The 25319-nt window shown below is 35.1% G+C and overlaps 1 pseudogene; it reads right to left on the bottom strand.

Moving 5' to 3' along the window:
• Nucleotides 1–993: 993 nt before the first annotated feature.
• Nucleotides 994–25319, bottom strand: part of LOC149546644 (ammonium transporter 2 member 5 pseudogene) — a 56956-nt pseudogene continuing 32630 nt past the window's right edge.

The following is a 25319-nucleotide window of genomic DNA, read 5'->3' as shown; positions in this document are numbered from 1 at the left end:
CGTTGTGATTTTGCAACATTCCTACCATGCAACACATTTTTTATTACCATTCTTATCTTCTTAGGAAACCCAACACGCAACCCACAATATTAGCCGAGTCTGGTCTATAACAACCAATTGCAGAGCAATTTCAGAGGAAGGTTTATTCGTATCAATATGATAACATTTTTTGAAATTATCAAGATAACGTCTAAATCCATTGTGGGGTGAAAGCAACATTTTAAGGAATCTTATTAATTGGAGGTAAATCATAACGCTACAATTTATTATTAATATTATATAGAAATTTATAGTTCACAATTAATTGGTTCCTTTAAAACATTTTACTTTTCAGAATTCATATATTAATATATTTTTGTATGAACCACTTGACAAGTCAATTTGGAATGTATTATTTAAATCAAAATAAATATAAACTTATATTCAATTGAGAACTTCTATTTAGTTTTTAATTAAATGAATGCATGGATTATTGACCAGTATCAATAGGTTGAAATGAAGATAAAGAATTCACCATGAATACACACTTCTGAATGGACCGATAATATCCAAAGTTCATCACTTTAAATACTATAATATGCAAACAAACATTAACCTTCAATGCTGATGTGTGCAAAGAATGCAGCAATGAAAAAGAAACGAATTTATTCATATGGCATACGATATTCTCCTTCTATAGAAATAAAATTCATAAATTCATACTTAATATGCCTTATGTTACGCAGAAGACACATAGGCAATAAACTCTTATAATCTGATCTTTCGGTCAGTTTGAGGTGGTCTGAACTAAACTTTTGTTGCAATCTATTCCAATTTTTAATAAATCTTCAAGCCAAATTACTTTAATTGAGAAAGACAAAAAGGGGTACAAATGAGTCCATATGAAACCTTATTATTCATATTAAATCTATACGTGAAACAGTAAGCTATTTATGATTAGCTAAATTGAAGTCCATGACAGAATTCTCAACCAGGTTTAATAAATGATGACTTTTAAAATCTCATCATCTCCACATCATGGTGATTGTTAGTTACCACATGGACAGCATAATGGTTGATGAAGTGGTCAGGAGAAATGTGATGGTTATTAGTGTGGTCATTAGCAATGTGATGGTTATTGGTGTGGGCATTAACTATGTGATGATGATTAATATTGAGTGCATGAGAATTATTATGGGTGATAGCGTTGTCAGTAGCAATGTGGTGGCTATTGGTTTGGGCATAACCCATGTGATGGCCATTGGTGTGGGCATGACCAATGTGATGATTATTGGCATAGGCATCAGCAATGTGATGATTATTGGTATGGGCATTTGCAATGTGGTGATTATTGGCATAGGCATCAACAATGTGATGAGTATTGGTATGGGCATCAGCAATGTGATGATTATTGGCATAGGCATCAGCAATGTGATGATTATTGGTATGGTCATCAGCAATGTGATGATTATTAGTATGGGCATTTGCAATATGATGATTATTGGTGCGGGTATGGACATTATGCTGATTGTTGGTGCCGGCATGAGCATTGTGCTGATTATTGGCGTTGGCATGAGCATTGTGTTGATTATTGGTGTGGCTGATTTGTGATTTTTCATCCTTAGAGAAATTAACTGATTCATATTTTTCTCCATCTCCTATCAATGCATAGGCTTGTTCTCCGTGAGCAGCATTGTCTCCAATTGTTAGGGCCTCCTCTGACATTCTGAGAGGCACAACTACTCGTATAACAAGGCATATAATTGATGTTACTACCACATTCAAGACCATAATAAATATGGCTCCTCCTATTTGAATTCCCATTTGCTTGAGTCCACGATGTGTTTGTCCCTTTCTCACACTGTAAATAAATCCTATCACTTCAGTTTCTTCCCCAAAAAATAGGCTGTTTAAGCGAGGATGAGCAAATAAGCCAGATAAGATGCCTCCAAGAGTGCCTGCCACAGCGTGTGTGTGAACAATCCCCATCGTGTCATCTATCTTCTGTAGTAGTCTCGAGCGTTTCTGAAGAATCATCATTGTGTACCACGGAACGCTGCCCGATATTATTCCCATTACAATTGCTGCCCATCCTTGTACCAAACCTGTTTTCAACGAAAAAAAGAATAAAGAATTTAGATATCCATTAATGGGAAAGATTGAATCTTGTGTCCCCAACATGACTACTGACATACAGACAGGCTGAAAGACATCCATCAATGAAAAATATTGAATATTGTGTCCCCTATCTATCTATCCATCTATGCATGCCTATATATATACACATATGTAATATGCATGTTTATGTGTATATTATGATAAGAGTTTTTAATTTTATTTGTTAACAAATATGTGTGTAAGATGTTCACATTGTTCAAGTTGAATGTTTTGATCAACTTTTAGTTTAATATATATGAAAATATTTACAATAAATATGTGAAATTAGTTTAAATAATAATTCACATTTAGACATTGTATAATTTTTTAATATTTGACATGTTCGTAGGTTATTATTTTATATTTTACATATTTTTAAAATAGATTTTTTTATGCATATATCAAAATAAACAAAGAAAGTTGGAAAAAAATGTTGATACCTGCTCCTGGGGTGATGCATACAAGTCCCGTAATCATTCCTTGAATTGCACCATTTATAGAAGGCTTCCCAAAAATAAGCATGTCGAGACTTAACCATACAAGTAGACTTGTAGCTGCACATACATGGGTGTTAAGTATAGCAAGAGAAGAGACAATGTTTGCATGGTAGGGAGCCCCCCCATTGAATCCACTCCAACCAAGCCATAACAAACCCGCTCCCACCAATGACAAGACAATATTGTTTGGTGGAAATGTTTCTCTATCCTTTACTAGTCTAGGACCAACCTGCAATATATACAAAACATAATGCCTATTTTAGATATGATATTACAAAATTGAGAAAAATATTCATCTTTAAAAGGAATATTGAATACAATGAGACTATTTTAAAAAAAAAACTTTTCTAATATTTTGCATTGACCTTTATGTTTCATTATAGGTGAACCCTAGGATAAGCTTGAGAATAACGACATTAAAAAGCTAACCCAAAATTTACAAGTTCTTCTTTCTTAGTTTTGGTAGCTTGGACAATTGTTCATCTACTTACTGATTTAGAAAATACTTATTTTTTCTAACAAATTTTTTGGGAATGAGGACAATTGGTTAAATTAATTAATTGAGCTCTTTTAGAAACACCTAGAAACTTATTGGTTCATATGTTTTTAGGGTCTTATTAATCTCATAGTTGATTGAGAACAAGGCTCATTGGTGAGCTTTCCAACAACAATAATATAGAAGGTGGTCAATGGATATTTAGAGAACAAAAATTTGTGAAGAATTTGTAGTGTTAGCAAATGAATTTTCTATGTTAGTAAATATTCTTGAATTATTAGCAAGGGCACAATGCTAGCATTGCTAATAACATTGGTGGAATCTCAGTAGGAGAAATTGGGAAATTGTTGAAGCTATGCTAGTAAGACAAAGGATTTTATGTGTCTCTTAATTTGCTAAAGTTTGTATAATTCCTCATTTGTAGCATTGGTTTTCCCTTTGGGAATTTGTCCCAAAGTGTTGCGTTCCTTGTGTTGCATAACCTTTTTCTTATTTTATTTGTGAATTTTCAATTGTCTTGTCATTAATTTTTTTTTTTCGACATTTAAATAATGTATATAAGATAGGAGATTAATAATTAGAAACTACCATAGGATTTTCATATGGTATCATAGTTAAGTTGAGGGAAGAAAAGATTTATCATAGGCATAGGAAAGACGATCAAGGGTTTATGAAACCTAGTTTAACCTCTTTAATATTATTATTTCATTTAATTCATTGATATGGCTTCAATAGTTTCAAAATATTCAGACAAATTGGATGGAGCCTCAAATTTTGATGTCTAGAAAGCCAAAATTTCTTTATTTTTAGAGAGTAATGATTTCAAGAAATATGCGATCAATATTGTAGTTGCACCAACAAATCCAACACAATTCACAACATATAAGAATGATACCAAAGAGAGGAGTCTTGAAGCTATCAAGGACCATATAGTTTTTTATACCATTGAGTTAGATACAAGAAAGAAGATATGAAACATGATTTAGAGTCTTTATTAGAATGCTACCTTTAGCCAAAATATGATTCTCATAAAAAAGATGAAGAATACTATGATGAACAAGGGAGAAGACATAACAAATTATCTCACTTATGATGGTTACATAACTCAGTAGGATTGTTGAAGAAAGTATGTTTCTACTATGGTTCTTAATGACATGGGAGAGAACCCTATAATTAGTCACAACATATTTCTATCCCATAAGATTTATCTTATCTTTTACAATCTATTTTGAATTTTGACAGATATTGACTTGTCAAAGTTCCCCACCTATTAGTTTCAAGTTCACATGGTCAGATATGATGCTAGATAACATGCCTCTTTGGCCAAGGTATCCAAAAATATAAAAGGACAACCCCTTGTTGTGCATTATGTCATATTTATCAAACTGCTAATGTGAAATCACATAATTGATTTATTTTCAAAATCTATTCATATCTTTTTTGAGAATAAGTATTGAAATGAGATTTTTTGTGTTCTATTAAAATAATTGCATCCCATTCAAATACCCACTATTACACATTACTAAACTATTGGTTTCTCTAGCTTAATCAAAATTTTTATGGTATTCCTCTCTTTATATGATTAAATGAAATGTCTTTCCATATGAATATTCTACATAGGAAACTAATTCTTTCATAGCTTGTTAGAAATGGTATAGAAAAGAAAAAAAAACTATTCCAATTAATGGGTCAAGGATTTTTTTGTAATTTGTATTGAAGGATATATGCTAAATTTACTCAAAGGAATATATATACACAAAAAATATGGATAGGTGAGTTATATATCTATTCAAATTCTTGCACAAAACTACCCATATTTGTGATGCATCTCAACTTCCTTCACAATAAAAAATAGATCGAATATGAGATCAAGAAATAATTTGTAAGGTTAAACAATTTGCATGCAAAGTATAGTTTAAATGATCTAGATAATCACATGTAGATCAATAACAATCTTTTTAGCATTATTTTTGTTTGTGTTTCATTCTAATAATAATTATTTCTAGATAAAGTATATAACATAATATTATTTTAGGATTTGACTCAAACATATCCAATCATGGCTCCGCAGGTGGATGCGAGTGATAATTTGTGGTTGCAAGCCGCTCATTCGAGATTTTCTCTACCTCCGTTGGTGTCTCAAAATGTTGCTTCTTTGGGTGGATCTTTGCATGGTGGGCATCAAAATGGTTCGCAACTTGGTGGTCGTTCTTCTTTTGGTGGGCCATAGTTTGGTGGTCATTCTTCTTCTGGCGGGAATGCTCGTAGGTCTAGATCTCAACATAAAAATCTTAATGGACGGTAGGTATCTCAGGGTAAAATGCACTTCTTTCAAACCCACTCTGGTGGTAGGAAATTTTCTCCTACCGCTCCCCTGCCTCCTCGTGTGCCTAATGGCATTTTCCCCAATTCATCCCTTCCACCCTCTTATGTTTCCTGGCCTAAGTCGCTTTCACTTCACCCTTCACCTTTCATTTTTGCACCTAATGATATTCCCATTAGTTCCCATAAGGCCTCCTCTCGTTTGAGCCCTAATTCACAAAAAGGCATTCTAGGTGCTACTCCGGTTCCATCTTCCACTAAACCGAACTTGTAGGCTTCTTCTTCCCCTATACTGGATCCTCTTGATATGGGCCACACAGAACCCCGTGCTGGTCTTGAATGATGGTCTTCTTCACCCTCAAATTTCACTTATGATACATATCGCGTTGATTGGTAAGATCTGGTCATTTCTCCCTATTTTGGAATTTTTTTCATGAGATTCCTCCAATTGGACAGGTTTGTCTAATCTCTTCTACATGGATCATTCATCTAACTTTTTTATTGCAATCTTTCATTCTATGTCGGACAGGGATAGGGTTCTTAATAATGCTTAATGGTTTTGTTCTGGTTTGGGTATTTCAGTTGTTAATTGGACTCCTAATTTTCTTATGAATGACTCTTCTTGTGCTTGGATTCCTTTTTGGTTGGAGCTTCACTGCCTTTCGCTTGAATATAGAGACATGGATATTGTGGAGGCAATTTCTAATAAGCTAGGGTCTTTTGTTCGCCATAATCTTCTTCCATTTGAGCAACCGCATCGATCAATTCAATTTTGTCTCTTGTTGGACACCTCTAAGCCACTTCTTGATTTCATTACCCTTCAGTCTAATTGGGGCTCTTGGAAGCAAAACATTGTTATTCAAGATGCTCATACTATTTCGCTCTATGCCAAGCTCTTAGGCCAATTTACCAACCAATGTAGGGATCCTAGATCCTCCACATTGGTGGTTTATTTGGATCACATTTCTTTCCTTGCATAATGTTCTTTGGCAACTCAAACTAGTCATTCTATTCCTCCACAAATGACTCCCCCTTCATCCCCCCTCCTCCTAAGGTTCCCAGCCCACCTTCCATTTCTTTGCCATCTTGTGATGAGGCATCTCTGATAGTTAGGAACATTCCTTCTGGTATCAACACTCAATTGATCCCTAAGGATCAGAGTCTTCACTTTTCTTTCCCAGCTATTTGCTCTTTTTATTGGCATGCTGAAGTTTTTCTTACCTGCTATTATTTTGATCCTTTAGGGTGTTGAATTTTCTGGTGCCACTCTCTCTCCATCTTTATCTAAGGATGTCAAGTCTCCTATAAAAGATTCAATTGTTAGAAAATTAATGTTCTCTAATGACCCATTTCAGTTTGGTTGTATGACTTCTCAGCAATGTTAATCTCTTAGCAGAAGAAATATCATCTGCTGCTTAGTCTCTTTTTTTGAATGATTTTTGTCCTCTTGAGAACCCCATGGATGATATAGCTAATTCTCCCAATTCTAGCCCATTGGTTTTTCCTAATGGGCCTTTAGTCTCACCTTTTATTTCTGATCATTTTATCCTTGATTAGACTGATTGCATATCCCCTACCTCTAATAATCTAATTCCTTAGGGATCCAAGTCTATACTAGATTCTTGCCCTAGTTTGGTACCTGCACCTTTGGATCTCATAACTAGGAAGCTTGATAAAGCTACTATTGTCCAAACTCCTTTATCACCTAAACTAAAAAATCTTGCTCCCAAACCTAGAGGTAGGAAGTCCAAGGCAACTACGGCCTTAGAAGAAATTGTGGCTGGGCTTTAGTCCACTTTGGATTCTAACTTTTTTGTTTCCAAGAGATGTTCAACAAGGAGAACTAAGGGTTCTCCTTGTTTGATATGAAGATTCTCTCGTGGAATGTTAGAGGCCTTAATGCCTCTGACAAGCATTCTTGGACCAAGCTTAGGCTTGATTGTTCTCCTTGGGATATTGTCCTCCTCCAAGAAACAAAATTATCCTTTGATAACTTTTTTGCTACATTGGGTAAGTGGACTGCATGGCAGCATTCATTTCTTCCTTCCAATGGTACCTCTGGTGGTCTTGCTACCCTTTGGAAAGACAAATCTGTGTCTATTTTTCCACACCAATCTGGGACAAATTGGCAACTCCTTAGTGTGAAGCATCTCTCTTTGAATTTTCTTCTCATTAATTTGTATGGACCTACTTCATTGCTTGCCAAGTTCCAACTTTGGAAATCTTTAACAAATGTTATTCAACAATTCTCGGAATCCAAATTCCTTCTTGCTAGTGACTTCATCTTTGTGTTATTCCTGAATTTAGTAACTTCATCCATGATAATGATCTTTATGACATCTTACCCACTAATGGTTCATTCACTTGGACTAACTACAGATCAAGTTTTGTTGCAAATTGTTGTTAGACTTGATAGATTCCTTGCCTCTCATAATTGGAAACTTCTGAATGCCTTCTTATCCCTATCTATCCTACCATTTTCTAATTTTGATCATTTTCCTATCTCTTTAGTGATTGATCTGCTTCACTCTTCTATCCCCATTCCCTATAAATCTTCATTCAAATTTGAATCGGTCTAGTTTAGGCATCTGTTGTTCCACTCCATCCTTAAGCACTGGTGGCTTATTACCCCTTTAGTGGATGGCACTAAGATGTTCAATTTCTTTAAAAAAATATATATATATCAAGACTCTAATTAATTCTTGGAATGTTAATGTTTTTAAAAATATCTTTGAACAAAAGTCCAACTTGAAAGGGATTTGTCTGCTATCAATCAACATATTATTTCTTCTAGGATAGACCCTCTATTATATGCTTCTCAAAAATGCTTGCAAAATGAATGGGCTGGACTTTGTTCTCATGAAGAGGAATATTGGCATCAGAAATCTCGGGAGTATTGGCTTCAATTGGGTGATCAGAATACCAAGTTTTTCCATGCTTCTGCTATGCATAAAGAAGCTATGAAAACAATCTTTTCCATCAAGGATTCTTCTAGAAATATTCTCACTGATCCTAAGGATATTAGGAATCAAGGTGTTAAGTTTTTCTTAGATCTATTGGCCCCTCCTCCTTCTCCTCAGCCTTCTGATGCTCTTATTGACCCATTTTTGGGTGCTATTCCCACCTCTATATTGAATCGAGATAATCATAGTTTAATGCCTCCTTTTACCTTGGCTGAGGTTTGAAATGTTGTTATCTCCATGGCTCCTAATAAAGCTCCTAGGCCTGATGGATTTACTCCCCTTTTCTTTCAAAAAGCTTGGGATGTCATTTGCTTTGATATTTTGAATGTTATTGAAGAGTCAAGACAGAACTCTACCATGCTAAAGTCTTTTAATTCAATGAATATTGTCCTCATTCCAAAAGTTAATGATCCCCAATCATTTTCTGATTTTAGACCTATATCTCTCTATAATACCATTTACAAAGTTATCACTAAGGCTATTTATACCCATCTTCAACATATTATCCCTACAATTGTCTCCCTAGAATAGGGGGGTTTTGTTCCTGGTAGGGATACTTTGGATGGGGCTATCCTTGCACATGAGACCCTCCACTCCATTCATACACATTCACTTCTATCTTTTATAGTTAAACTTGATATGATGAAGGATTATGATAGGTTAAGTTGGCCTTTCCTTCTAAAGTTCTTATTGAAATTTGATTTCTCCAAAAAATGGTACAAGTGGGTTATGGCTTGTGTTACCAGTGCCTATTTCTCTGTCTTAATAAATGGTTTAGCCTCAGGGTATTTCTTTGCAACCCAGGGTGTTAGGCAAGGTGATCCTCTGTCTCTGATTCTTTTCATCATTGTAGCTAAAGCTTTGAGTTGTTCTATCACTGCTTCTCATTTGGTCAGGTTATGGCTTGGTATCTTTATTCCAACTACATTGGTTGTGGTTATGCATTCTTTGTTTGCTGATGATACCCTTCTTTTTGGTAGGGCTTCTCTTCTTGAAGTCGGTCACATTCACAAACTACTTGATTCTTATTATTTGGTATCTAGTCAAAAGATCAATACTCAGAAGTCCAAAATCTATATTTTTAATACTAAATCTTCCTTTACTTCTCAGATTAAGGGGATCCTTGGTTTTTATTTTGATGAGCTTCCTTTGACCTATTTGGGTGTTCCTCTTTTTGTTGGGTCCAATAAAGCCATTTATTGGCAGTTTGTTGTTAATCAGATTAAGTCTAGGGTTTTGGCTTGGAAGGCTAGATGGCTCTCCCTTTCAGGTCAAATTTTACTTATAAAAATTATCTTATCTGCCATTCCTAACTATTACTTCTCAGTTTTGCTTGCCCTTAAATCTATTCTTGTTCAGATTGAGAAATTAATCAGGGACTTTCTTTGGAATGCCAATATGACAGGTGAAAAGAAGCTTCCTCTTATTTCTCTTTCTAAAATGGCTACTTCCCCATCAATTGGGGGTGTAGGTATTCATAATTTGCATGCTCGTAGCTTAGCTTTTGGTGCTAAGCTTGTTTGGAAACTCTTTTCTTAGCCTCATATTAAGTGGTGTAGGTTGATGCAAGAAAAATATCTTGATATTTTGGATCCTTCTAGAATTCTGTCAGTTTTGGATTCCCCCAAAGGTTCAACTATTTGGAACTTCATCCTTAAGTCTTGTCATATCATCACATCTTCCATTCCTTGGGAAGTTCATGATGGTGAATCAGTTGATTTTTGGCTGGATTCATGGAATGGTTTACCTCCTCTTTCTTCTATTCATCCCTTCCTCCATATTTGGGAGATTGTTCGTTCTCATTGGGGTTCCAAGCTAGTCAACTATGTCTTAGCAGTTTCTATGTACTTTGGCTTGATTTCTCTCTTCTTCCTATTGATCCTCAATTTGCATCTTCTGCTAATTCATTCTTAGCCCAACATTCTATTTTTTTCTCCTGTTCACCTGATAAACTTTTTTGGTGTCAATCCCTTGATGGTAACTATTCGGTTAAGTTGGTTTATGATTTGGTCAATTCCAACCAACTTGCCAAATCTAAACAATGGGCTTATTCTCTTTGTTGGCATAGTTTTGTCCTTCCAAAAGCTGATTTTTTTTAATGGCTAGTTTTTAGGAATCAGTTTCTTACTAGTGATAGATTATCAAGACTTAATATTACTAATAATTTTTCATGTGTCTTGTGCAACCAGGCTCCTGAAACAATTGACACCATTTTCCTTAATTGTCCTTTTGCTCGAGATTGTTGGAAATTTGTGCTTGGTAAACTTGATTACTCCATGCCACTTCCTCTGAAGGTCTGGGACCTTTTTCAAGCCTGGCCAACTTTGTACCCCAAATCAATGTTTGCATGTATATGAATATGCTCTCCATCTTTGGTTTTATGGGCTATTTGATGGAAACAAAAAAAATGTATTTTTTGAAATTCTCCCTCTTCTCTGGATTCAGTCCTTAATAAACTTCTCCATTCCATTTTTGAAATGACAAATGCATATGCATGCAAATTCAAGGGGGATCATGGATTCTCCTCCTAGGATAATGTTGTTTTTAAAAATTGGGAAGGCTTAAAATTCCCTTCCCTCCCATTTCCTCTCTGTCCTAAGGATAGACTTTAGGCTAGGGCCTCTATTAAATGGTCCCTTCCTTAGCATGGATTTGTCAAACTTAATTTTGATGGCTCCTCCAAAGGTAACCTGAGCAATTTAGGGATAGGTTATGTCCTTCATGATCATCATGGGACTGGCTTATGTTTTGAGGCTTGCCCTATTGCTTCTGCTACTAACAACTTTGCTGAAGCCTTTGCTCTTCTTCAAGGTCTCTTTGTAGCAAAATTTTTTTAGTTTCGTTGTATTCATGTTGAAGGAGATTCTTATGTTGTCATTAATTCCTATGTTAGGTGGTCTTCCTTTGGATGACACATCCACTATGTTCTTGTTCAAATATGGTCTTTGCTTGATTCATTTAATGAGGTTTTTCTTACTCATGTTTTTCGTGAAGGTAACTCTATTGCCGATTTACTTGCAAATTATGGTGTGGATAGCTGCTCTATTTTCTATCCATCTAATAATGTCACTTCAGACACCTACTTATTGATTTTCTGCTTGATTCAATTTGAATCATCTTAATTACATTGGCATCATACTAGTAGCAGCTCTCACTTATGGCTTTACAACATGTTTCCACCTAGCATTATTCTCATCCTTGCTGACTTTGATTGGATCTTGCCATATCTTTCACTACATTTTTCTACATCATCTTACTCTCCTTCTGCGCTTGGATAATTTCTTTACTTGGTTCCCTCTTGATGTTGCGGTCTAGCGAAAGGCCTTTGCACATACACATGCTATTCTTGGGCTGATTGCTCACTCCAATAATGATTTTGCATGCTTAGATGCTGCACTTGGGTCTTCTTTTGCTAGGCCTGGGAGTCCCCCTTCTAATGTTTCCTCCCCATCCTCCCCTATTATCCCTCCCACTTCCCATACTGCTATTGATCCTATCTTGGAGTAGGCTAACCAATTATGGAGCTCGCTATTATTTTCTCCAACATCTCAGATTGGTCTTGGATGGTGATCTTCTATATCAATTCCTTCTTTTTCTCTATGATGTTTGGTTTTTTGTCTCCTAACATGCAGGTTTTGGTTCACCTTCTACTGCTAGTTCGATATGCGGCTTGGTGTTTCTTAGCTATCTTCTCTTTTTGGACATGCTGATTATTAGTTTTTTTACTGTTATGACCCCTTTCGAATTTCATGTATCACTTCACATTCTGTATAATTATCATGTAAATTGGGTTTTTGGTGCTTATTATTTCTCTCATGCCATCCTTGGCACATATATTGTAATTGAGTTTGGCCCTCCAACTCTCTACTTGGGTAGCTCTAGGTATACTATATTTTTTGTAATGGGTTATGAATAGAGTTTTCTTTCCTGGTTCTTTCTCCGAGAGCCCCTTTTGAACTAGTTGATTATATTAATATAAATACAAAGTTTTCACACACACACACACACACACACACACACACACACATATACATATATATATATACATACATATATATATATATATACATATACATATATATACATATACCTATATATATATACACACACACACACACATACATACATACATACATACATACATACATACATACATACATACATACATACATACATATATATATATATATATATATATATATATATATATATATATATATATATATATATATATATATATATATATATATATATCTATAGATATGTATATCTATGTATATGTATATATATATATACATATACATATATATACATACATATGTATATATATATGTATATATATATATATATACATATATATATAGATATACATATATATGTATATATATGTATATATATATATATGTATATGTATATATATGTATATATATATGTATATGTATATATATATATACATATGTATGTATATATATGTATATGTATATATATATATATATATATATATTTTTTTTTTTTTCTCTAAGGAAATATGTAGTGCATTCCAATTTCATTTTATGTATCTTTATATATTTAATTTATTAATTAAATATTTGAACACTATTTTTATTTTAGATAAAATCAATTGGATAACAATACTCAAATTGTAGAGAAATTTCAATCATGAAATCAATGTTTGGCAGACAACTAGAGTCATCAACCAAGTGCATTGTGTATTTTACTTACTAAATCAAAAATTAATTAGTAGAGTAAAGGTGTTAAAGAATATTGAATCTAATAAAATAAATAATTTTTGTAGTATTATTAGCTTTCTCCCAATAATAGACAAAATAAAAGTAAAAATATATTATCTCATGTGTAAAAAATTGGATTTATGGAGTGTTTAAGAATAGTGATTTCAATATCTTGATGAAGAAAAAAGGGTCTATATATACTGGTACTCCTAGTGTACTCTTAATGCATATTGAATGAACATATTGTCATTCTAATCATACTCTCTCTTTCTGGTCTGCAATTGTGCTTCTGTTTGAGTTCTTAATTCTTGGGTGAATTTTTCCCTAAGGAAAATTCTTACATGGTATCAAAGCTTGGAGATTTTCTCATCACATAGCCATTTGAGACCATTTTTGCTTCAACACCTTGACCCAAATCTAGAGTATTACAAAAATTGGGAGCGTCTAGAACTAGATTTGAACTTGCCATTGCATCTAGAACACCGAGTTGGTGAAGATCGACTATAAACTCAGCTACCCTAGGCCAAAGTCGACTGTGAGGCAATTTTTTTTTTGCAAATTGGCACATGGAGGCCCCGACTTGTAGTTCAGGCTAAGACATAGCGGGCACTGTGACTATACTACACAATTTCTGGCAATTACATTACAACTGGACTAGCCAAATACCCACGAACGGTCACTTCAACTATGTCCCCAATGATATTTTATTTTAATTTGGCTTGAGGTCTATCCCACAATGAATGTGGGACTAAACCCACAAATCTGGCTGCTACATAATGATTTTGGCAGTTGTCTAATGTGATTCTAGCCACGCACTTCCATTTTTGGCATTGTTAAATAATTACCAGTCACTAATTTAAATTTGTTACTACTGCAACTTGAAAAGTGGCGAAGTCTACTCAATGACACAAGGCATCATCCTATTCTGCCATGTATCTACCCAAACTACTAGCACAATATGCAACGCAATACACAATTGGTAGATATGTAAACATCGACAGCCACATCCACTGGCCCACATGGACCTACGTCAACACTTATGTGGAGATACAATCACATACTAGTTAGCATTTATATAGTACACTTGGACCCATCCACACCAATGTACAACTGTGACATGTCACCTCAACCTACTTAGCAGCAAAGACTATACTAACACATAGAATTCCACATGTCAGACAGCTATACAGTCCATATTGTACGAATAGTCTAGTCACTGCACCACATCACCTTGGGCTGCTAATTTTTTGTTGATGTTATCATTTCATGGGAAAAAAATTGATGGCCATCTAACTGTCATTCCTAGGCAATTTTGAACTACTGCAACAGCCATTTGACTGTCAAATTTAAGCATCCAATTTTTCTTCTAGACCGCTCTCTAGATTGCTTTTTGATTTGGTAGTTTGATTTTGCAAGCCCATAACTTGGTCATCCAGACTCCAATTTAGGTGCAATTTTTTTTAAAATTACATAGAATTTCCTAAACTTTCTAGTGGATGTGTTATTTTTTGGTTTTGGTGTTAGGATTTTTCAAAAATAGCATCTTTTGGCGACTATGCCTGCTAAATCATGCATTTTACAACTTGAAATGCTTTGTACGGGCTCATCTAGACAAAAAAATATGTTCCATTTTTTTGAAAGTGCATTATTTTTAATCTAATTTCCATATTTGCACTCAGATTCTAGGGTTGTCTGAAAAAAATTCTCACTTTCAGAACTAGGGCCATTTTTGCATTGTAAAGCTTCAATTACTTTTTAGAATTGTTGTACATCTGAGCTACAATTCTTAGTGATATATTTCTGCCTCAAAAGGTAGTTGTAGAAGAAAAATTAGAAATCTAACTTTGTTCATTTTGAAAAGTGTCCCATTGTACATGCACTACTTATAAAGTGCCAAAAACATCTTTTTTGGGGGGGTCTTTTGATTGAGTGAAAGGGGGGGTGTATACTGTGTTTCTTGTGTCTCTCTTGTGTGTTCTTTATATTTTCTACATCATGGATTCATTTAAATGTCCACCTCTAACTTCACACAATTATTCTACATGGAAAGATATTACATAGAGTGGATGAATGGAAGCAGGTTACAGTTTGTAAGTTTATGGTACAATAACCAAACCTACTAATGCTAAAGAACTCATTGAATGGAATTAAAAAAGACAAATAGGCTTTAGGAATTATTAGGAGTTGTGCACATATAGATCTCTTCTTTCACATTGCTAGTTTCATGGAATCCAAATCAGCTTGGGATAAACTTGAATCATTGTATGGTAAGGTGGGTGAAGAAGAGGTATTTCAAATTGAGGATGATCTACTTCTCTTGGATCCAAAGAACTTTGATCTTGGATCCAAAGAACTTTGACACAATTTAGGATTATATCAACAAAGTCAATGAGTATAGAGCACTACTTAAGGATTGTGGAAATCCCATGAAGGATGAAAAGTTGATTCATCACATCTTAAAGAGGATACCTTTAGAGTATGCTTCATTTGTTTTGAGTTTTAATACTCATAGGTTAACCATGGGAACTTCTTACCAAAAGCCTTCATTTGATGCATTTGCAGAGATGTTAATTGTTGAACAATCTCACTTGATGGATTTAGGACCTCTCATGACATCAAAGACCAAAGCCTTTGTGGCTAGTGATGAGCACCAATCAAGTCAAGGAGGGAAAATTTCTAGCAACAACAAGAAGAAGGAGTGGAAGCAGTAATCATAATCTGAGTCACAATAATCCTCCTTACAACAAGGCAATTCTTCTTCAAACAAGAAGGGAAGTAGTGAAAAGAAGGAAAAACTTTTTTTTGCATATTGCAAAAAGTCAAATCATGACAAGCATCATTGCAAAACTCAAAGAATCAATGACTTGGAAAACTTACTCAGGAAGAACAAGATTCAAGTTCCAGGTACTTCCAAGGATTCAACTCAAACCTCTTCAAAGTGAAAAGGGCAAGCACTTATGAAAAAATCAAGTTCTTCTTTAGAATGGATACTTGAATCAAGTGCCTCTTATTATATGTGTTCTTGAAAGGGAGACTTTTCTTCATTGAACCAGTCAAAGCTACCGCAAATCTTAGTGGGAGATGATACTAAAATGGAAGTTGAAGGAAAAGGACATGTAGAAATAGATAATGGGAAATTCAAAGATGTTCTCTACATTCCAAATCTTAGTTCCAATCTCCTGTTAGTTTACCAAATCACTCACCTTGGAGATGGTCATAAAGTTGAGTTCCTTATAAATTTAGTAATGGTGTGAAGTCTAAGAGATAATTCATTTGTTGCAATGGGGAAAGTCAATGATGACAAGAGGCTTTATTCCTTCTCCCACTTTGTGCCTAAGTCTCCTTCTCAAGGTTTGTTGACTCACTCTACTTCACAAATCACATTATGACATGAGTGGTTTGGTCATCTTGCCTTCTGCTCTCTTCAACAACTTTTCTTTAAACACATGGTCAAAGGTCTACCAAAAAAGAACCTTTCTGAAAGTGAGTGTTCATCTTATTTAGTGGATGTGCATCTTGAGGAGAAGTATGATAAAGGGAAGTCTTCCAAAGTACCAATTTTTCTCTAGTTGGTTCATATGGTTTTAGTAGGACCTCTTGCGGTGACTTCAGTTAGCCAAGGTAGATATCCTTACTTTTGTTGATGAATTTTAATGTTTCACATGGGTGTACTTCCTTCATTAGAAGAATGAAGTGGTTCGTAAGCTTCAACTCTGTAAGACTCATGTTCAACAAAAATCTAGGAAAGCCATCAAGGTACTATGGGTGGATGATGAGAACAAATATGTGGACATAAGACTTAGAGACTTTTGCAAATTTGAGGAGATTGATCTTCAAAATCCAATAGCATTTAGTCCACACAAGATAGATGTTACAGCTATGAGGATTAAGACTTTCAAATCTATGGCAAGTTGCATGATAAAAGCCAAGTCTCTTGATCCAACACTTGAAGTTGAAGCTATTAGCAATGCCACTCACATACTTAATAGGTCTCCTCATGTTTCCTTAGATGAGAAGAATCCTTTTGTGGCATGGTGTAGCAAAAAACTGGTTGTGAGTCATTTAAGAGTCTTTAGTTGTCTAGCATGGGCAAACATATCTTCTAGGTGATGCAAGGCACTAGGATATAGGCCTTGTACTTTCATTGGATATGAAGACAATATGAAGGTATACAGACTCTTGGATCTGAAGACACATGAGATTTTTGTGAAGAAGCATGTACACATTGAGGAAAGTTCACGCAACTTATCCTCTAAACCTCTCCACTCATCATACATAGTGGAAATTGATAGTGATACAAATGATAGTGCTTCAATAGATTTAGACACATGGAGTTCTATCGACAGTTGCAGTGAGAGGTCACATCATCAATCCTGTCCACATGCTTATATTGCCACAATGAAAGGTCCAACATAGAAAGGTACATGTTATCTTCCAACTCCATCTTTAGTTGATGACTACATGGTAGACATTGTTGGTTTGTTCGTGGAGTCACACACTGTAGACTTGGGATAAAATCTTGATGATTTACATCTTCTCTTTGCTGAAGGTGATCCTTCTACAATTGTTATGAGGGCTCACTCTGACCCTCATGTCCATTCTCTACATGATCAATCATCACAGGTTGGCATGATTGTGGATCCATATGAATAGTAGTTTTTGGAGATCTCTTTATCAGTTGAGGAGACATATGGTTCATTGGAATAGGTTCAATAGACATCCTTGCAAGATTTGCATTCATTCTTTTTAGCACAGTTGGAAGGGGCAACCATCAACATTAAAATAGGCATACTTGAGCAAGTTTTAAGACCACCATACATATTTAGGATTGCACCTTTTCAATTGTTTTTTGCAAAGGGGAGGAACATCATCCAACATTCCTAGACCAACTTCTTCTTTGGAGCAGCAGTCACTAGCAGACACTCTTCACTTGGGCGGTAGGGGGGTGACTACCTTGTCTCTCTTGCTCTTCTTTCTTATGGGGGGGGTGTGTCTTTTTCCTTTTATCAGGTCTTGCTCTTCTCATTCTTCACTTTTCTATATACTAGATGTATGTCATAATGGGGGGGTCTTGATTACTCCATCCATCCATGCATCCCTATTGATCTCTCATTTTGGTGGAGGATTTTTCCGATGAGATTTTCCATCTTTCTTCACTTTATGAGAGATTGCATTTTCATTATGAACATGGGTACCTAACATGACCTAGTAGTCAAGACCCATTATGCATTTCATCCTAGTTTTCGTAAGCTTAAGAGCATTCTCCTAAGTTGCACTAAAGGGGGGGTGTTGGTGTAGATACGTATTTATTGTTTACAGTTACTTAAGTTTACTTAGGTTAATGCATTATTTTATTATTTTATTTTGTGAGACACTTAGGAGTTTGTGTACCTTTTTGAGTTGTCATATTGACAACACAAAAGTACCAACTCTAATTCATCACATGTTGTCTACAAAATTGTTTTGTGTGTTACACTTTTGTACACTTATCCTCTCATCATCATGCTTACTTTCGTGCTTAATGGAGGATAACCCATATCTTGTGGACATGTGCCTTGTTGTATCACTTATCATTTAGCTGATTCTGAGGCATTCTAGATGCATCTCAGAGGCCTTTATATACAAGCACTCCTAGTGTACTCTTAATGCATATTGAATGAATATATTGTCATTCTAATCATACTCTCTCTTTGTGGTCTACAATTATGCTTGTGTTTCAGTTCTTAGTTGTTGGGTGAATTTTTTCCTAAGAAAAATTCCTACATGGTATCAGAGCTTGGAGATTTTTTCATCACATAGCCATTTGAGACCATTGTTGCTTCAACACCTTGGCTGAAATCTAGAGTACTCCATAAATTGGGAGTGTCTAGAGCTAGATCTGACCTTGCCATTGCATCTGTAACACTGATTCGATGAAGATCAACTATAAACTCAGCTACCCTAGGCCAAAGTTGACTATGAGACAATTTTTTTTGCAAATTGGCACTTGGAGGCCCTGATTTGTAGTTCAGATTAAGACATAGCGGGCACCGCAACCATACTACATAATTTCTGGCAATTACATTCCAACTAGACTAGCCAAATATCCACCAACGGTCACTTCAACTATGTCCCCGATGATATTTTATTTTAATTCAATGGGCTCTTTCTTTTAAAGTGATTTGAGCTCTGTCCCACAATGAATGTGGGACTAATCCCACAAGTTTGGCTACTACATAATGATTCTGGCAGTTGTCTAACATGATTCCAACCCTACACTTCCATTTTTGGCACTATTAAATAATTACCAACTACCAGTTTATATTCGTTGTCATTGTGACTTGAAAAGTGGTGAAGTCTACTCAGTGACACAAGGCATCGTCCAATTCTACCACACATCCACCGAAACTGCCAGCACAACATGCAATGCAACACATAATTGGCAGATACGTCAACATCGATAGCCACATCCACTTGCTCACATGGAGATACAATCACATACTAGTTAGCATTCATATAGTACACTTGGACTTGTCCACACCAATGTATGACTGCAACACGTCACATTAGCCTAGTTAGCAACAAAGACTATAATAACGCATAGACTACCTTGTGTTAGACAACTGTATCGTCTGTATTGTATGGATAGTCTAGTTGCCCTGCCACATCACCCTGGGTCCCTTATTTTTTGATAATGTCATCATTTCATAGGAAAAAATTGATGGTTGTTTGACCATCATTCTGAGGCAATTTTGAACTACTGCAACAACCATTTGACTATCAAATCTAAGCATGCAATTTTTCTTCCAGACTGCTCTCTAGATTTCTTTTTCATTTGGTAGCTTGACTTTGCACACCCATAACTTGGTCATCAGGACTCAAATTAAGGTGCATCTTTTATAAAAATTGGGTAGAATTTCTTGAAATTTCTAGTGGTGGTCTTATCTTTCGGTTTTGGTTGAAGGATTTTTCAAAAAAATTATTTTTTGGCAACTATACCTGTTAAATCATGCATTTTGTAACTTCAAATGCTCTATATGGGCTCATCTAAACACGAAAATATGTACTATTTTTTTAGAGCATTATTTTTAATGTACTTTCTAGATTTGCACTCAGATTCTAGGGTTGTCTAGAAAAAATTCTCACTTTCAGAACTAGGGCTTTTTCTGCATTGTAAAGCTTCAATTATTTTCAAAATTGTTGTACATCTGATCTACAATGCCTAGTGATAGATTTGGGCCTCAAAAGGTAGTTTTAAAAGCAAAATTAAAAATCCCACTTTGTTCATTTTGACAAGTGGCCCATTGTACATGCACTACTTATAAAGTGCCAAAAACATCTTTTTGGGGGGGTCTTTTGATTGAGTGAAAGTGGGGGGGGGGGGGTGGTGTACTATGTTTTTTGTGTCTCTCTCATGTGTTCTTTATATTTTCTACATTGTGGGTTCATTTAAATGTCCACCTCTAACTTCACAAAATTATTCTACATGGAAAGATATTGCATGGAGTAGATTAATGGAAAAAGATTACAGTTTGTATGTTGATAGTACAATTACCAAACATATTAAAGCTAAAGAACTCATTGAATGAAAAAAAAAGAGCAACAAGCTTTAGGAATTATAGAGAATTGTGTACATATAGATCTCTTCTTTCACATTGCTAGTTTCATGAAATCCAAACCAGCTTGGGATAAAATTGAATCATTCTATGGTAAGGTGGGTGAAGAAAAGGGATTTCAGATTGAGGACGATCTACTTCTCTTGGATCCAAAGAACTTTGACACAATTCAGGATTACATCAACAAAGTCAATGAGTATAGAGCACTACTTAAAGATTGTGGAAATCCCATGAAGGATGAAAAGTTGATTCATCACATCCTAAAGAGGATACCTTTAATGTATGCTTTGTTTGTTTCAAGTTTTAATACTCACAGGTTAACCATGGGAACTTCTTACCAAAAGCCTTCATTTGATGCATTTGCATAGATGTTGATTGTTGAACAATCTCACTTAATGGATTTAGGACTTCTCATGACATCAAAGACCAAAGCCTTGGTGGCTAGTGATGAGCACCAATCAAGTCAAGGAGGGAAAAGTTATAGCAACAACAAGAAGGAGTGGAAGTAGTAATCATAATCTGAGTCACGAAAATCCTCCTCACATGAAGGCAATTCTTCTTCCAACAAGAAGGGAAGTAACAAAAAGAAGGACAAACTTTTTTTGTGCATATTGCAAAAAGCCAAATCATGACAAGCATCACTGCAAAACTAAAAGAATCAATGAGTTGGAAAACTTACTTAGGAATAACAAGATTCAATTTCCATGTACTTCCAAGGATTCAACTCCAACCTCTTCAAAGGGAAAAGGGCAAGAACTTATGGTGAACTCAAGTTTTTCTTCAAAATGGATACTTGACTGAAGTGCTTCTAATTATATGTGTTCTTCAAAGGGAGACTTTTCTTCATTGAATCTGTCAAAGCTATAGCACATCTTAGTGGGTGATGATACTAAAATGGAAGTTGAAGGAAAAGGAAATGTAGAAATAGATAATAGGGAATTCAAAGATTTTCTCTACATTCCAAATCTTAGCTGCAATCTCCTCTTAGTTTACCAAATCACTTACCTTGGAGATGGTCATAAAGTTGAGTTCATTCTAGATTCAATAATGGTACGAAGTCTAAAAGATAATTCATTTGTTGTAGTGGGAAAAGTCAATCATGACAAGAGGCTTTATTCCTTCTCCCACTTTGTGCCTAATTCTCCTTCTCAAGCCTTGTTGACTCGCTCTACTTCACAAATCACATTATGGCATGAGTGGTTTGGTCAGCTTGCCTTCTTCTCTCTTTAGCAACTTTGATTTAAACACATGGTCAAAGATCTACCTAACATCAACTTTTCTAAGAGTGTGCATTCATCATATTCAGTGGATATGCATCTTGATAAGAAGTATGATAAAGTGAAGTCTTTAAAAGTACTAGTCATTCTCTAGTTAGTTCACATGGTTTTAGTAGGACCTTTTGTACTAAATTCAGTCACTCAAGGCCGCTATATCCCTACTTCTTTTGATGACTTTTCATGTTACACATGGGTCTACTTCCTTCATCAGAAGAATGAAGTGGTTCATAAGCTTCAAGTTTTTAAGACTCATGTTCAACACAAATCTAGGAAAGCCATCAAGGTACTATGGGTGGATGATGAGAACAAATATGTGGACATAAGACTTAGAGACTTTTGCAAATTTGAGGAGATTGATCTTCAAAATCCAATAGCATTCAGTCCACACAAGATAGATGTTACAACTATGAGTATTAAGACTTTCAAATCCATGGCAAGTTGCATGATAAAAGCCAAGTCTCTTGATCCAACACTTGATGTTGAAGCTATTCGAAGTGCCACTCACATGCTTAATAGGTCTCATCATGTTGCCTTAGACGGGAAGAATCCTTTTGTTGCATGGTGTGCCAAAAAACTAATTGTGAGTCATTTAAGAGTCTTTAGTTGTCTACCATGGGCAAACCTATCTTCTAGGGAATGAAAGGCACTAGGACATAGGCCTTGTACTTTCATTGTATATGAAGGCAATGTGAAGGTATATAGACTCTTGGATCGAGAGACACATGAGATTTTTGTTTAGAAGGATGTACACTTTGAGGAAAGTTTACCCAACTTATCGTCTAAACCTCTCCACACATCATACACAGTGCAAACTGATAGTGACACCAGTGATAGTGCTTCAATGGATTCAGACATGTGGGGTTCTATCAACAGTTGTAGTGAGAGCTTACATCATTAGTCTAGTCCACATGCTTATATTGCCATAATGAAAGGTCCAACATAGTAGGGTACATGTTGTCTTCCAGCTCTAGCTTTAGTTGATGACTACATGGTAGACATTTCTGGCTTATTCGTGGAGTCACAAACCGTAGACTTGGGAGACAATCTTGATGATTTACATCTTCTCTTTGATGAAGGTGTTTCTTCTACAATTGTTGCGAGGGCTCACTCTGACCCTCATGTCCATTCTCTACATGATCAATCTTCACAGGTTGGCATGATTGTGGATCCATATGAACACAATTTTTTAGAGATCTCTGTATTAGTTGAGGAGATAGATGGCTCATTGGAATAGGTTCAATAGACATCTTTTCAAGATTTTCATTCATTCTTTGTAGCATAGTTGGAAGGGGCAACCATCAGCATGAACACAGGGATACTTGAGCAAGTTAGAGGACCACCATACATCTTTAGCATTGCACCTTTGCCATTGTTTCTTCCAAAGGGTAGGAACATAATCCAACATTTCTGGACCAACTTCTTCTTTGGAGCAGCAGTCATTGGCAGACACTCTTTAGTTGGGGGGTGGGGAGCGGGGAGAAACTACCTTGTCTGTCTTCCTCTTATTTGTTACGGGGGGACTTTTTCCTCTTATAAGGTCTTGTTTTTCTCATTCTTTACTTTTCTATATACTAGATGTATGTCACAATGGGGGGGGGGGGGGTCTTGATTACTCCATTCATCCATGCATCCCTATTCATCTTTCTTTTTGAGGGAGGGTTTTTCCCATGATATTTTCCCTGTTTCTCCACTTTATGAGAGATTGCATTTTCATTATGTACATGGGCACTTGACATGACCTAGTATTTGAGACCCATTATGCATTTCATCCTAGTTTTCATAAGCTTAAGAGCATTCCCCTAAGTTGCACTTAAGGGGGGGTGTTGGTGTAAATACTTATTTACTATTTACACTTACTTAAGTTTACTTAGGTTAATTCATTATTTTATTATTTTATTTTGTGAGATAGTTAGGAGTTTGTGTACCTTTGTGAGTTCTCATGTTGACAACACAAAAGTATGCAACTCTAATTCAGCACATGTTGTCTACAACATTGATTTGTGTGTTACACTCTTGTAGGCTTATCCTCTCATAATCGCACTTACTTTTGTGCTTAATGGAGGATAACCCATATTTGGTGGACATTTGCCTTGTTGTATGACTTATCATGTAGGTGATTCTAAGGAATTCTAGATGCATCTTAGAGGCCTTTATATACAAGCACTCCTAGTGTACTCTTAATGCATATTGAATGAATATATTGTCATTCTGATCATACTCTCTCTTTCGTGTCTACAATTGTGCTTATGTTTGAGTTCTTAGTTCTTGGGTGAATTTTTCCCTAAGGAAAATTCTTACAGAAAGTATTATATATTTTTTGACATCAATAATTAATGGATATATAATGTTTTAATAATCTGAGACTAAATAATGGATGTATAAGTATTAAATATTCAAAAGAGTAATAGATTATTTACATTGGATGGTAAAACTGGTATATGCATTAGAGATTAAATGTAAATGAAATTGGACTACTTGTTATCTTAATGTATGCTTTTAAAATGTGGTACAAAAAATATATCTTCAAACAAATATGTTATGTGACCATGTACAGAATGTTATCATTAGAAGATTACATTTGTTGAAGGGATTATGAAACACTTTGAATGCCAAACATACTTATGATTAGGAAAAAAGTTAATGAGACAATCAACTTATTTACTATGCAAAATTTAATTTCATTATTCTTTTACATTGAGGAGTAAAATACATCAGGAGAAGCTTTCGTAATATAATAGTACATCTAGTTTAGCTAGTGTTTTCAATTAAGGGTTTAAAAAAGTTTTTTTACAAGCAATTCAAAACTACAAATGTCATTACAAAATAGGAATTAAAGTTTAACATAAAGAATAGTGTTGGAACAACAACTAGTTGATAGATAGAGTCTTGAACTAGCACTAAAGCCAAATAACTACCTATATGAAAAAGAAACAAAAGCCAAAAAAATATAGGCTAGGCAAATAGACCAACAGTATGCAGTCTCTAGCACCATCTCTTGCTTCTTTTGTTTAATCTTCTCAAAAACAACTTTGACATCCTCTATAATAACTTCATTTGTCTTTGCCTTTAGCTTCTTGGTAGTAAACCTTGTTCTCTTCTTACCTAGAGTCTCTACTACAACCTTTTCCTCATCCAAGTCTAAGACCATAATGTTTTCAACCTGCATATCCATATTTCAAGTATTTTTGTTCATATCTTCTACCAAGGCTTCCATCAATTTCTAGCAATTATTGATCATCATGGAAGTATTTCTTTCCATGTTAACAATGCTATTCACTAGCTAAAGAATCTTCTCTTTCACAT

Source organism: Cupressus sempervirens, chromosome 7, assembly GCF_028749045.1.
Source record: "Cupressus sempervirens isolate cs-2001-9-10 chromosome 7, ASM2874904v1, whole genome shotgun sequence".
In the NCBI taxonomy this organism is placed as follows: Eukaryota; Viridiplantae; Streptophyta; class Pinopsida; order Cupressales; family Cupressaceae; genus Cupressus; species Cupressus sempervirens.
This window is presented reverse-complemented; position numbering and strand designations above follow the sequence as displayed.